General features: G+C 36.5%; 1 protein-coding gene across 6 annotated transcripts in view; it reads right to left on the reverse strand.

Moving 5' to 3' along the window:
* Positions 1 to 15,020, reverse strand: part of KCNIP4 (potassium voltage-gated channel interacting protein 4) — a 433,785-nt gene that overhangs the window by 277,434 nt on the left and 141,331 nt on the right. The window lies entirely within an intron of this gene.

The following is a 15,020-nucleotide window of genomic DNA, read 5'->3' on the forward strand; positions in this document are numbered from 1 at the left end:
AATTTAAAAATAAGGTCAGGTCGCTCAGGACTTGGCCAGCCAAGGTCCAAAAACTTCTCAGGATGGAGATTTCATTCTCTCTGGGCAACCTGCTCCAGAGTATGATCACCATCAGAGCTAAGAAATTTTTCTTATGTCTGTGCAGAGATTCCCTTGCTGCACTTTGTGCATAAACCAAAGAGTGGCTCCATCCAGCTAAAATCTGCCCTTAGGTAGCGCATGTTCATCTTTAGCTTTCTCTTGTTCAGGCTGAAAAAGGCCATCTCTCTGACACTGTTCAGTGCCTTTTAATCTATCCCCTTAAACATCTTGATGGCCTCAGCTGTATTTGTTCCAGTATGACAAACTCTCTCTTGTACTGCAAAACCCAAAGTTGGACACAGTTGTCTAGGGCACTCATCCTCTGCTCTCACAGAGCACTGCTACAGGACAAAGAACACAAAACAGAAGAAAAAAAAATATTTCTTCCATCTTATTAAATCTGTCTGCATCTGCTCTAGAGATGGACTTTCTTGATTCCTACCCAGTATTCACAGATAGGCTACAAGGTGGGAAATGGCTCTTTCACTCCTGCTAAAAGTTCCCCTGAGTTAGCTGAGGGAAGTAATTGCTAAAGGACCAACATCACAAATGTTCTCCAATTTAACCAAGGGTTTTTAACAGGTAAAGGAAATCAGTATGAGTATAATCACCTTTTCTCTTCTTATGTTTCTCCAAACTAGTATAGGAGAAGCCATGTCAGACAAACTGCTAATTCTATTTTTTCCTTTTTCATGTTCAGAAAAAAGAATTACAAAAGAAAAAAAAAAAAACACACCACCACCAACAACAACAGTAACACAAAAATAGCTTATCTCTTTGTATTGCCTCAAACAACCCTCAGACAAAACAGTACAGAAAACATCTAGCAAATTCCCAGGTCAGCGCAAAGAAGTCAAGCAAGATGAGTTCCACTTGCTAAGCTTCTCCCCCAGTAGGTCTGCTCAGAGGCAATGAGCCTTCAGTTGCTAAAGGACTGAATTCACAGTAACCTTTGTAGATATATGATTGAAGTTTTAAAGCCCACAGTGCGCGATTAAAGGAAAACCACCTAAGCACTATTTTTAGACTGTCTCAGAGGCTCGGTCTACATTCTTCCAACTATATTTTAAACTCTTTTGGCTCTAAAATGCATGATATTTAGCAGGAAAACAAGCCAAGGCAGAAAAAATCATACATGTTAGCCAGCCATACATGTTCATATGTCACGATCCATGACACTCAATACTACAGAAACCTTAAAGACAAGTTTTTGCAGTCCCTTTGTAAAAGCCAAGAATTGTTCTAGAAAAAACTGTAAGGATTTTGAACCTGCATTGTTTGAAAAACCATGATCAAAGGCACAATCAAGGATAGCAGTCATCTTTTGCTTTTCTCTAAGATAGTTTCAACCTGGAGCATTCATCGCGGTGGTATTCATAGCGGAAGAGAAAAATAATTAAATTCTCTGTGTTCACCTCCTAGCACAGACTACACAAGTTGTATTCTGGATTATGTCCAGAAACTTGCATGGCTTCAGAGCCAGCAAAGGCCAACTCCATACTCAGTTTTTGTACAGAGGAAGGGAAAATGCACCTCTGACATACCGTCTTGTCTCCAGTGGTGGCCAGATGTAGAAGACTGGGAAAGACTACAAAGGAAGACCAACAACATAGTAATATCTCCTTCACAATATTCTTGATGTTGCCTTTTTGGATTTCTTTTCCATGAATCTATAAAACTGCCTTTTTTTTTTTTTAAATCCTTCTAAGCATTGGCCCAAATCAATATCTGTTAGCAAAGAGCTCTATAATTTGACTATGTGCAGTGAAATAGGTACAACCCCAGTACATTTTGAATCTGCCATATGATAATCTCACTCCTCATAGTTTAATCATGAGAAATAATGAACCTTCCTTCACGCCATTCACTTTTAAAACCTCCTCTCCCACTTTCCTCCTCATTAGTCATTTTTTCTAAGGCTGAGGAGCCCTGATGTACTTGTACACGTCCTTGTACTAAAACCCTTCTATATCTTTGATCATCCATGCTGCCTTTCTCTGTACCGTTTCTAGCTTTATTTTGTCCTTTTTGAGACACCAGAACAGCATACAGGATTCAAGATGAAGGCAAGAGTTTCATAAAGTGGTATAATGATGTTTGCTTTCGTTCTCTATTCCGTTCCTAATAATTTTTAGTGTCATATTTGCTTTCTTGATAGCTACTCAGCACTGAGATGACATTTTCAGAGCACAACCTATTATAATTCAAAGATGTCATTCTTGAGCAATAAAACCACAAACACGGCACACCACTGTGGATGTCACTGGAGGCCAGCTTTTAACATGTACATTACTTTACATTTATGAGTACTGACAGGTTATCACCCATTCATTCAACATTCTTCTGGCGTTCTTTAGTGCTGACCTTTTGCCAATCCCTAAGAGCAACTTCTCCCGCCCCTGCTATCCCCTTTTTCCAGGATTGTGATAGCAGCAATAAGGATAAGACATAGATTTAAGGAGGTCATTGTAAAAAAACAGTAGTCATCCTTACCAATGAAGCCTGAAAATTACCTTAGCTTTTCTGATAACATGAGCTATTTTTCAACATTTGCAGTTATGAACTGAATGATTAAAAACAGTATTTTTTAATAAAAGCAAAAAGAAATAGCCGAAAAAGTGGATAAGTGGGGTAACAGAGACATTCCTTAAGTACAACTTTGGCAATAGTGTTTCACAGTCTATTCCTTTGGAGAGTCAATTTCTATCTGAACTGTTTTCTACTCTTGTAGAATGCTCTAATCAATATTTAAGATTAAGTCACAGTGGGTAGCAAAGCCCTTTAAAGATCACTAAGCCATTAGTTTAACTTTGTGCTAGCTTGTCCCTCTGACAGCTACTCCTGTGAGCCATGCCTTTGCACTTCTCTCTCCTCCACCACTCTCCAGCTAGTCATGTTTTGACCTGCCATTTGCTTTGATAACCTCCCCCATTTAGTTAACTCCAGCACCTTTGCCAAGAGTTGCCATTTCAGTTCTTTGAACACTGCATGCAATGGAAAGAATCGAACATATTTTCAGTTCACAGGAGGCATTAAGATGGTTTGATTGTTCCTCTGGAGAAGACTACCCTCCAGGTCTCCTCTTCACCTTCTATACTCTCATGCTAGAGGATACTGCTTAGGTGTAAGGGGACCACCCACCTAGGAAATACCAATGCAAACTTTTGTGTCCCACTGTGACTACATAATTCCCCAATTATATAATTTCACTGTTTTAGAAGTAACAACTGTGTGTGTTGAGGCCACATACACAATTGTTTCAGGTCTGTCACTGACAGCATCCACCTTTTTACTTTTTTACTTCAGAAAAAACAAATGGATTTCTGAGGCATGATTTCCCCTTAGGAAAGCTTTGTAAACTTCACTTAGCCATATACCTACAGATCTAACAGTCTAACACTTGAGAAACTGTCATGTTTCATTTGATCGATTTGTTCTTCTCCTTGCCCTGTAATCTGAAATACATCTTCTCACACGCAGTGTGACTGTACTGAGAGTTTCCTCACATGGGGAGATACCCTAAACTCTTCCCTCATGTTGCATGTGAACATAAAAACATGCAGTCATTTAGCCTTTCCTTTGTAAGGCTTTCTGCTACTTATTCATTGTTAACAATTTTTAAAATACTTTTTATGCCTTTATCATAATATTTTAATATATAAGCACAGTGTATAGATTTTTGTTATTTTGTTTCTTGGACCATCTGAATATTGATTCCCTAGTTACCCATTTGAATCTTCTATTTGATGACACTTTTTTCCCCCTCTAAAATCTGTTTTGATAAAGTGGTGTGGACTTTTACTGAGCCTCTAATATGATATTTTAAAAACATCCCCATTAAATCTGAACACACTTAACCCTTTTGAATGGTCCTTTCAATTTCCTTTCAATGAACTCTTCAATTTTACATCGACCTTATTTTTTAAGATAAGCAGCAGTATAATGGATTCTGCTGTTCCTGTCAGGATATTGAATCTAATTGCATTATAAAGACCTAAAGAGTTGGAGAGTAGTTCTTTGACAGTAAGGCTCTGAACTGGGTCCTATACTATTTGAAATAAACATTTCTTCTTTTCTTGTGGTTCCCTGAATAGCTATTACATGGGACAGTCATTTCCAGGTCTTAAAATTTTACATTTGAAATCACATTTAACCTATCTTCAAAGGGATAATGGAATTTTTCCATTATATATATATATTTAAAGTGGCATTGTTCTATGGCACACCTCACTAAATACCTTTCTTAACTTTAGATACTAAATTCTTATGTCTATGTCTGAATACCAAGAATAAAAATTGATCCTGAATTACATTTAAAATTGTTCTTCAATGTGAAATGTATCCCTTAAAAGCAAGTGGAAGGAAAAAAAAAGGCACAATGAAATAGTGGCAATACTGCTTCCATTAAGTTCAAAAAAATCTCTTACAGCTTTCAGGGTACTATTTTATGTTTTCACTCCTTCTGTTTTTCCTTCCTTTATCTCATTCTGTTCTTGCCTTTTTCAGCTGCCATTCTACTTCAAATTGTGTATTAATCTTGAAGCTTGATTTTCATATTACCATTCATTAAATCATGACTAAAGAAAAAAATAATAATAGAAAAACCAAAGCACTAAGCAGCCTACATCCACAAACAGCTAGTACCACTAGGGGTGGTCATAATGACTTACAAAGGAAATTCTATAAAAACACTTGGTTTGAAAGACATAATCTTCAACTGATGTGCTGTCATGGTCTATGTAGAACATTCTTTGAGAGCCTGACACTTTACTATAAAACAGATACCTACAGGACAAAACTACAGTTTTTAAAGGGACATGGAAGACTTCAAGTTCTTTATTCTTCATTAGAGCTACAGCCATAATTTTATCTGGGTTTATTATCACAGAATTTACAACACATTGAGAGCCACTGCATCAGTAAAGTGTCTGTAAAAAGATCATCCCAGAACCTGATTCCTATTCAACACTTTTAATACACTCAGAAAGGGTAAGTTTGATTGACCAATTACATTACTAATTGAAAATTACTTAATCTAACTGAAAGAATTTAATGTTTAGTAACTTAGATCTGCCTATCTAGTATATCTACATCTGACACCTTAAAAGAACAAAGCACAGAGCTTCATTAAACTCCAAAAATCCACAGATGCAGTTGTTTACAGTAACTGTGTTATAGCTAGGGAACATACGTGGCTTATAGACACTGTAGCTTCTTTAAAAATGAAGCAAACTCCCTAAGTTTACACAAACAGTTCAGCATCAGCTTTAAAAAAAAAAAATCACAAATAGAATATCCATGCTGTCTGTAAACAGGTACCAGGTGGTTCTTCTCCCTGGTGACCAGCAACAGGACCCGAGGGAACAGCATGGAGCTGGGACAGGGGAGGGTCAGGCTGGGTGTTAGGAAAAGGTTCTGCACCCAGAGGGCGGTCGGGCACTGGGACAGGCTCCCCAGGGCAATGATCATAGCACTGAGCATGCCGGAGTTCAAGAAGTGTTTGGACAACACTCTCAGACATATGGCTTGGTTTTTGGACGGTCCTGTGTGCAGCCAGGAGTTGGACTTGATGATCCTTGTGGGACCCTTCCAACTCAGGATGATTCAATGATTCTAGGTTTTACACAACACAGAGCCTGCCAGGTGACTTTAGTCCCTCCGTTACATCAAAGTTGTTCAAAATTACAGTTATGAATTCTGGGTAAGATTTCATAGCACAACGCTCACAATAAATGGTTTTCTAACCACTGACTTTTTTCCTTCATCAAGCAGTTTTAAAAACACTCAAAACAAAACAAACAAACGAAAAAAAAACACACACACACAAAAACCACACATCAAGCTGAAATATGTCAGAAAGTCTCTACATCTAACAGGTATGAGCCTGTGAAAACAGCACACTCCAAACTCCTTTCCATTAAGGGCAAAGGGCTTCTTTCCAAGTGACTGTAGCTCCTTTTCCAGCAGCTACCTCTTTGAGCTTTCTTTCAGTTATGTGTAATTTTACAAAGGTAAAGTTCACACCTATATTTTTTTTCTATATTGAACTACTTCATGGCATTTTCTTTGACTTCTCTTCCAATCATGAATCACACTTAGCACATTTACTCTTATATTTTGTCCTCACTGGACTCTTTCCAAGGATGATCAGATCTGATTTTCTGCCTTTCCTCTCCCACTTCCTTATTCTAGATTACTCTAAACACTCAATAACTACTAGTTTTCATTCAGAAGTATTTAGACTTTAGATAAGGACAGGAATAAAGAAAGTAAAAATCAAGAAATACCATTTCAGTTTAAGAAAAATGTGATTAAAATATATATCTAAAAGATTTTCATGTTATATCTGTTGTCATACCCTCAGAAAAATGTAAATAATCTCAATTGCAAACAAAAGCTAAATAAAACATTACAGTTTAGCCCACAAAGCCCATAAATCTCAATTTGTTTGTGTCAGAGAACTCTCACATGGAATGCAAATGTATACATCTGTGCCATCTCTCAACATATCTCTGAACTGAAGAGGTAAAATAGCCTGAACTCATTCAAAACTAATAAATAAATCACAGTTTAAATGCTCTCAAGGGAAAAAGCATTCAATAACATCATTGAAGAGTCAACTATTCACTGTAAAACAGATAAAGTCACAAAAGCATTTATTCTTTATACTTAATAATGACTGAACATAGGAAGATACCTGCTCTTCAGCTCAACTTTTTCATGCAAAATATATATGTAATACACAAGAAAACAGGAATATTTTAAAATAATAGAGAGATAGTTTCGAAGTTTAGGCAACCAATCATTGCTCTTTAGCAAGGGAAATGAGTTGGAGAAATGTAAAAGTAGCTACAAGATCATTTTTGAAAATTTGTTTTAATATTCAAATATTCTGAGATGGAAAAAAGAGAGGAATGGACTTTTGTGTGAAACATAATAAAATACAGTGACAAAGAACAGTTGCTCAGTAGATCTTATAGCTGAAAAAACAGTGGACCATCAATGAAACTAGCAAGTGGAGAAAGAAATATCTTCTCGTGCCACACAGTTAAGATACAAAGTCCTGTTTCACAGAACACTACAGATCCTAAATAAAGAGATGCAGCAACAACAAAAAAAGAAAAGAGCTTAAAAAATTCATAGATGAAAAGTATGTCAAGAACTATTAAATACAACATAATCTGTTTGGGAAGTCCTTGAACTGTAAATTCCTGGGAATAGGAAAGCAATCCTAGGACATCTCGCTATATGCTTTTCTTTTTACCTTCTCTAAATATCTTGGCCCCTGACCAAGCTAAGACGTAGAGCTAATGAACTTCAGTCTGACCTACAAGAGATTTTTATATTCTGTATTGTCATTTATATGTCGAACTGGAATTTTATTTATATGCCCATAAACCCTCATGAACTCTTCAGAAAGAGTATAATAATTCTCATTGCAGATAAAAAAGGCTAACAAAATTAATAATACTTGACAGGAAAAGTTCAGAATGAACTACAACCTACTTTAGAGTGATGTTATATATATTTATCATATGTGTTCTGTACCATGTCAATAGCACAGAAGACTGTACACACACGCTAAAACTTACAATTAAGTTATCTATATGATACATAATATATTATGCATTATAAATAGTTCACACTATTACGCACAATAATGATATCTCTGTTAATGTCACATAGGTTGGCATGAAACAAAAAAAAAAAAGGGGGTGGGGAGAGGACCTTTCTATACCTGTAGGCATTTTCTATTAGTGATCAAGCAGACAGGAGAAATAAAGAATTTTCTCACCTTCTCAGAGCTGCTGAAACAAAATGTTTGACTAGTAAATCACTGTGTAGACTGTGAGGCCCAACAAATAAATAAATTTAACACAGCCTACCAGATAAATAGGTCACCTCATTTTCAAAGAAAGAATGTAAATAAAAAGAAAAAACACCAACAAAACAGGTAGAAAATCTTGCATTAAGATTAGAGGTTGAAAGACTGTGGATTACAATCTCTCTTCATTAGATAATGAAAATGTCTTGAATAATTTATGATTGAATTGCTCTTGCTTGTTAAAACAGTTTACGCGTTACTCAGTATTAAATAAAAACTGTGGTGTGATTATCAACCTTATTTCTTTATCTATTGTTAGTAAAGAATGTTTTTGTCTAACACTTCTCATCCCATGTAGCCACTGACTGTGCCAACACAGCACGAGGTAGGGTTTTTTTTTTATTATTATTCCTCACTACTCAGAGAGCTTATTCTCAAAAAAGCATTTGCCAATGTGTTCTGGGTGTTTTAGGACAAGCTCACTAAACATAAAAAGACAACTCCTGTCATAATCTCCCAATGTTATCATCGCATATTGCTTAGGAAATCCCACTGAAATAATTTTTAAATTATTACATTAAGGTATGAATCTTAACTAATCATTAGCAAAGGCCAAGATTGTGTGTACTATAAGCTATTTTTTTTCCTTTTATGTTGTCACCTATAGTATGCGCACCCTCTACCTGATCGTAGTTGAACCTTTCAATGAATTAAATGAATAAGATTTTGTGAATTTTCCCTTCCCAATGAGAAGCAGACCAAGTCTCTCAACATTTATATAGAAGCAGACCAAGCCTCTCGTAAATCTACTGTGAGATATGGAGAGTTACCACCGCCAAGCCACTTGTACAATTAAGAGTCTGAATTGCAAAATGATGAAATAATATTGCAAGAAAATATTTGAAGAATCAAAATTTGAGGCCAGGAATCCCATAATTCTTGGATCACCTGTTTTTTTTTTGTCCAGCAGTTTACACATCACTATACAGGCTAAAATAACAAATCAACGAGATTAAAGCACTCAAGTACAACACACCAAGCCCAAAAAGAAATGGTCATTCACAATGATTTACTTACATTCTGAAGAGATCCAGGGGTCAGATACCAGAAAACATCATCACAGTGATTGACAGTGGTACAATATACAAAGAGCATCTTTCAGAGGAAAGGAAAGCAAGGATGGTAAGACAAAGTGGTTTCTGTGTAACAAGAACTTAAAAAGCATTATGTTCATCTAGAACATAAAAAGCACTACCAAGGAAGTATCAAGTTAAATTTACACTCAATTTCTCCTATACTTTCCATGACTGATCAAAGTTACGCATTTTGTTGAATACTTAGTATGACACATTACAACTGTTGCTATGTTCTCATTTCATTATTTTGTCATCATTATAACTTTAGTTTTTATACCATCTTCACTCTCACATCATGTTATTTATTTTGTAAATTTGGCTGATGGCCTTAGTATATTCTCTTCTTGACTAAACAGATTTTCTTACTGATTTAAAATGTAAGTACCTCTGACAAACACAGAAGTACAAATCAGTGCTCCTGAAACCCTGTTCTGACCTTCACCCCACTCACTGCAAGTCCTCCTTTTCTACTTAACTTTTCTCTGACAAACTCATCTTTGCTTGAAAATCATTGATCCACAAAATTTAAGTGACAGCTATCTTCCATTAGAAGGTTAACTCTGTTTAAAAATTGTTCTTTCTTAAGAAGTACCATTTCACACAAGAATGAGACGTTTGGATTAACACTGCAAACTTTAGAAACATGATTATAGTAATATTATCATTTAATGATTTCCATTTTACTGCTAACTTATTTTTATAATAAAGCAATTTCTCTATTTTACACTAACACTGCGCCTACTTAGAATTATACATCTAACTATTGTGGAACAAAAATAGCATAAAAAAGAGTCTCAGAAAGAGAAATTAACATATTCATGTCTTTCTAGATAAACTTTTCAGAAAGCAATAGAAGACAGAATTTAAACTAGAAAAGGTTTTTGTCAAATTCCCTGATTAAAAAGCTCCTTAAAATAGCAGAATGTATTAAAAAATAAAGAAACCATTGTTCAAAAACAATGAAAACAAGTTACAGATCCAATAGGTTGAAAATCCACATGCACACGTTAAATAACAGGCAGATATATTTTATACCTGCAAATTTAGTTCATTACACCCAATAACAAAAGACACAAAACTAATCATTAAAAAGACTAATTAAACACAAGCTTATTGAAGCAATAGGGTACAGAGCAAACGACTGAGGAATACAGACTACTTGGCTTTTTGAAGCAACACCTCATTGCCCTCCTTTACTCTTCTCTTTGAAAGTGCCTCTATCATGAGAGCTAACAAAAAATGTATCCTAGTGCTATGTCACAAGATGTTGAGAAAGTTAAATTTATTTTAGGGTTTAAACATCTATTTGGATTCTGAGCTGCTAAGTTCCTGTACCATGAGGTAATTGCAAGAATCTCTCTGTGTACTCAGATAAGATTTTCTTAAAATCATTTGGTCGATACCTTTCAGAAAACAGGTGGAGTGAAAAAGTTTGTCTTTCTTTAGTTTGTTCGTTTTTTTTTCATAATGAAAAGAATTCAAGAAGTCTTAAAATAATTCTCCTTTGCCTTTCCTCAGTATTTAACGGACCATTACTTGCTTCACAGGGGAAGAAAAAAGAATATGATCACCCTTATAGTGTAAGATCAGTTGAAACAGAACCAGATAGACAGACAACTATGAAATAAGGACTATTTCTGGAGTACCTGTAGTTATCCTTAAATCCTTCGGCAGCTGTTTGATACATGATGGCACCAGACCCTCATTGCTTCAGTACAAAAGTGTCAGTGAACATAACTTTACTTATTCATTCCACACCAGACTCGTCCTTTTTTGCTGTTGAGAACTGCAACAGATCCATGTCTCAATTTTCACATTTTATAAAAACTGAAACTGATAAACCACCTTTTAAAAGGGTGCCAGTCATCTTAGAGAATGACTCAATTCACTGAACAAGGTTATTAGTTTAACAGCTAAAGCTGACATTCTCTCCAGTTGAATTTATGTACTATGTCTACAATACATTTTCAATTTATTTTTTATCTAATACATTACACTCTGTCACCATACTTGCAGACATATAATATAAACTTATGGAGTGAATCAAGTTTTATAAATATCTTTTTCCAAGCCAGAATTTTAAGCGACAACGAGGAAATGTTTATTTTTGCAGAACAACTGCTCTATCAGATTTGTAGCCTGTCAAGATTCACAAGAAATGAATGCAACTACGGCTGTTGTCCTTGCAATATCATGACTGAACCTAAGGACTGATAAATACCTGTGCTATCTTCCTCCTGCCACTACTTATTTTCCTTGGTAAATTCAGTAACTAGTGAAACATGCCTTTAACTAGAAGCAAAGTAAATGTCAGAATGCTACAAAACTGAATAATAGAAGTGATTTTAGCAACAAAACTGTCTGAAACACTGATGAGCTGCTGTCAGAACCTAAGTCTCTCTCCTTCAGGAACCTGCAGCAATCTGCCCAGAATATCTAATTCCTTCCTGTGGAACCACTTGTGCAACGGTCTGGTGCCTTGAGGTACAAAAGCACTGACGTCTTCCAGTACAATCCTCTCTGCACACATAGGGAACAGAGACATCACCTGTCAAATAGCAGGGAGTGTAACATCCAGGAGTTCCTGAACCAAGCTCATTAGTATCCTCTGAATGATGAAGGAGAAGGTTTGCCAGGCTTGGGTGGAGAGACCTCAACAGCTACCCTGCTGGAAAGCATGGTGCAGAAGCACGGCACCAAATGTGGTATTCATAGGGTACCCTAATGGGGTATTCATTTTCTCTTGTCCTCAGCTGGGCTCCAGAATTCTGTAGTCACTCAGAGAACTCTCCTCAAACCGTCATACACCCTTTTCAAAACTTTGCCCAGATTGACCAAGCCAACAGGAAAATCTGTTTCTGCCATTTGAGCATTTACTGCATATTCAGAAGCAATCTTGCTCTGAATCACAGTGTGTTTATTGCTTTATGAGTAGAAAGTGCTTAGAGTAGAAAGTATCCACAGCATTAGCTAATTTTGTGTATCTTCTTGGAAGCAATACTTTTGGCTGTCACATTTCCCTGGATAAAACCTGCTGAGGGAAGCACAGGAAATGACTCCTAGAGAAGTAAGGTGACTTTTACATTCCTCTAGAAGTGAACGTCTTCTAACAAAGAAGACTGTCTTCCATTATAGGGCAGGTAGAGGGATTTTAAGGTAAAAAACTAAGCAAGACTTGAACAGTCAAAACAGCCAGCTACAAAGTGTAAAGTACTCCCATAGCAGCTGAATGAAAATTCGTACAGGGTGGATATAGTTGGACAAATAGAATTACACCATATCTTGAGAGAAACAGCAAGTCATGAACAAGGGCAACAAATACTTCATTTATTGCAACCGTGGCGCTAGTAGGTCAAGCATAATTGTTTTAATGAACTCATTTGTAACTGTGTTGCCTGCCCATAGGGCTGAAAGAGCTTACAGTGACAAACCCTGTAAGCGGGATTCTGTGGCACCTGTACAAATACTTAACCCTTAGTACATGCTAGCTGATGGTGTCTGAGGGGTATGGTGTGAGCTGCAGGCCAGGCAGAAACTCAGCACAGTAGGGGTAGGGCAGGTAGGAGCATCAAGATACTTTTGGGCAGTACCGTTGTGTTGCAGAATTTCCAGGTACGCATATGAACACCAAATCATGAAGAAAGTGCCAGCACTGCTGGTTGATAATAAAAGATATTTAGTTATTATGAAAATTTCTCTCAAAGCATTATACTGTGAGTACTAATAAAGAACATGCTTAACAACTGAGATGCAATACCAGGCAAATGTTTACACGACCAGAATGCAAAAGATAGCTAAAACACTGCAGGTTAGCTACTTCTGCATTATTCTAAGCTGTTAGGATATTTTTCCTTGACATACTGAATTGCAAACTAAGATTCAGGCTAAGTATAGTTCAAGCTGCCTCATTTAACTAACGCATAATTAGCAATCATGACTCATTTGCACAACACAGTGATAGCAGTGTCTTTGGTTATAATATAAAGTGAAAATTGCCATTCAAATGTTAAAGAAATATATTAGTGGTTAGTGAATAGGGTTTAATAAAATGCTATATGCATTCACTGATTTATCCTGTCTCATTTATTACTGAGACTGTTCAAAAGAGATCCTCTTTATTCCTTAATAACAGTTATCCACATAGTGCTACACATTTTGAAATACTATATAAACCCTTAACATTGCCACCCTTCAAAAAAGCCCCAGTGAGAGAGAACAGGGCTTTTCTTTGTGGTATTTCATCTATATTTCAACATTTGCAAATATAAATATGCTAAACAGGAAGTCACATACCAAACCAGAAGAGCTGTTGCGGTAAATTTTTAATTGTACAAAGTTTAGCCTTGTACTATTAACCTTAAAGTAATTGGAACTCTGCTAGCATAAACAAAAATGTAGGCCTTTTCTGGTGTGTGTATACATAGACTTGTTTCAGCAGGTTTTTCTCAATATACGTTACACTTCACTGCACTCTCTCCTCTCACTGGGGAGAGGATGGAATAACCAACAACAGTTGACAGATGTTAGTCACATCACACAATGCACCAGGAAATAACAGATAACAGATAGCCAGCACACACATGAGCACAACACAACATCCTCTGTATACTCCACAGTGTTCATTCGCTTAGTTCAACATACAGCGTGGGGTCACTCTGTATTCGTAATCCCATACAGTGACGACATCATTGACGAAATATATTAATTCTTTCCTGCAAGTTTATTTTCCCACCTTTCCATACCATAGGAGTCATAAAAAATACATCTAGGTTAATAAATTTACTGTGCCTGGAAATGTCCCTGAGTGCTGATATGATGGCATGGCTCATGGCTCTATTAGCTCTCTTATCCTCCAAGATTGCACAGCTGCATGTAAAGTTATTCTCTTCGGGAATAACTTCTGAAAAGTTTTAACTCCTGAATGATGTCCAGGAATTGCTGGGGAGACAATGAGTTAGCACATGCCAGAAGCTTTCCATGGACCACGATACCAATACAGATGGTTACGTCCCAGTGCTAGGGACGTTCCTGGTAACGTTCAACATACTAATACAGCAGCAGGGTAGTAATAGAGGTTTTTAAGGCAGCTTTTAATCAGCCTTTTAATTTCATTGTGCCTACACACACTGCTTGGTCTATGTCCGTGTACCAAACGACAGCCTCTGGGAACTGAGTGTCCTTCACCCAGCCAAAACGTCTAAATGCTGGGAGCCATCCGATAATCCTTTCAGTGACAACATTGCAAAGCTGTGAAAGATGTTATGAAAGCCTTTTTAAATATAATCACCTTGAAACAAAAAAGCCACACAAATATCAGAGGCTACTGCCACTCACTAATGCTAAAAGTTTGCTGGAAACAGTGCCTGAGGTTGTACATACCACTGTTTATTGCCTACAGTGGTGGAATAAGTAAACGCTTCTATGTCTGACTATATTAATATTTATGAATCTACTGGGGAAAAATAAAAAGGCAACAACAAAACAACAACAACAACAAAAAACTAGGATAACGTGAGAAGAACACGTGAAAGAAGGATGAATTTATTTCAGACACAGGAGACTCACTACTAAAAGTAATAGGCCCAGTAGGGATAGATACTTAACAGCTGCAATTCATTGTGGAAAGATGCAATAAAAGAAGCAACATGACATTTTTACTGGTATCCCACTAATGCCAGATTCATAAGGACTAATTTAGTTTAAGCAACAGGTCATGCAAACAATCTTTGTGGTAACCCATTCACAAGCCTGGCAAGTTACATAGCACTTCAGCATAAAAAGACGTTTCACTGTTTTGATGTTATTCTTCACAGCATCCTTTTTGGTAGTCAAAGCTCTTTCTTTCAGCTTTTAATCTGAAAGTAAAAGTTTCTCAGAGATCTTTAGAAAATCTAAGCAATTGCCATCCACTGAATTTCTCTTCTCTGTCCTATCAGTGAGTGATACCTTCAAAGTGTTACAGAAGCTTAGTTAGACAT

The sequence above is a fragment of the Anser cygnoides genome, chromosome 4 (assembly GCF_040182565.1).
Source record: "Anser cygnoides isolate HZ-2024a breed goose chromosome 4, Taihu_goose_T2T_genome, whole genome shotgun sequence".
NCBI classification, from domain to species: Eukaryota; Metazoa; Chordata; class Aves; order Anseriformes; family Anatidae; genus Anser; species Anser cygnoides.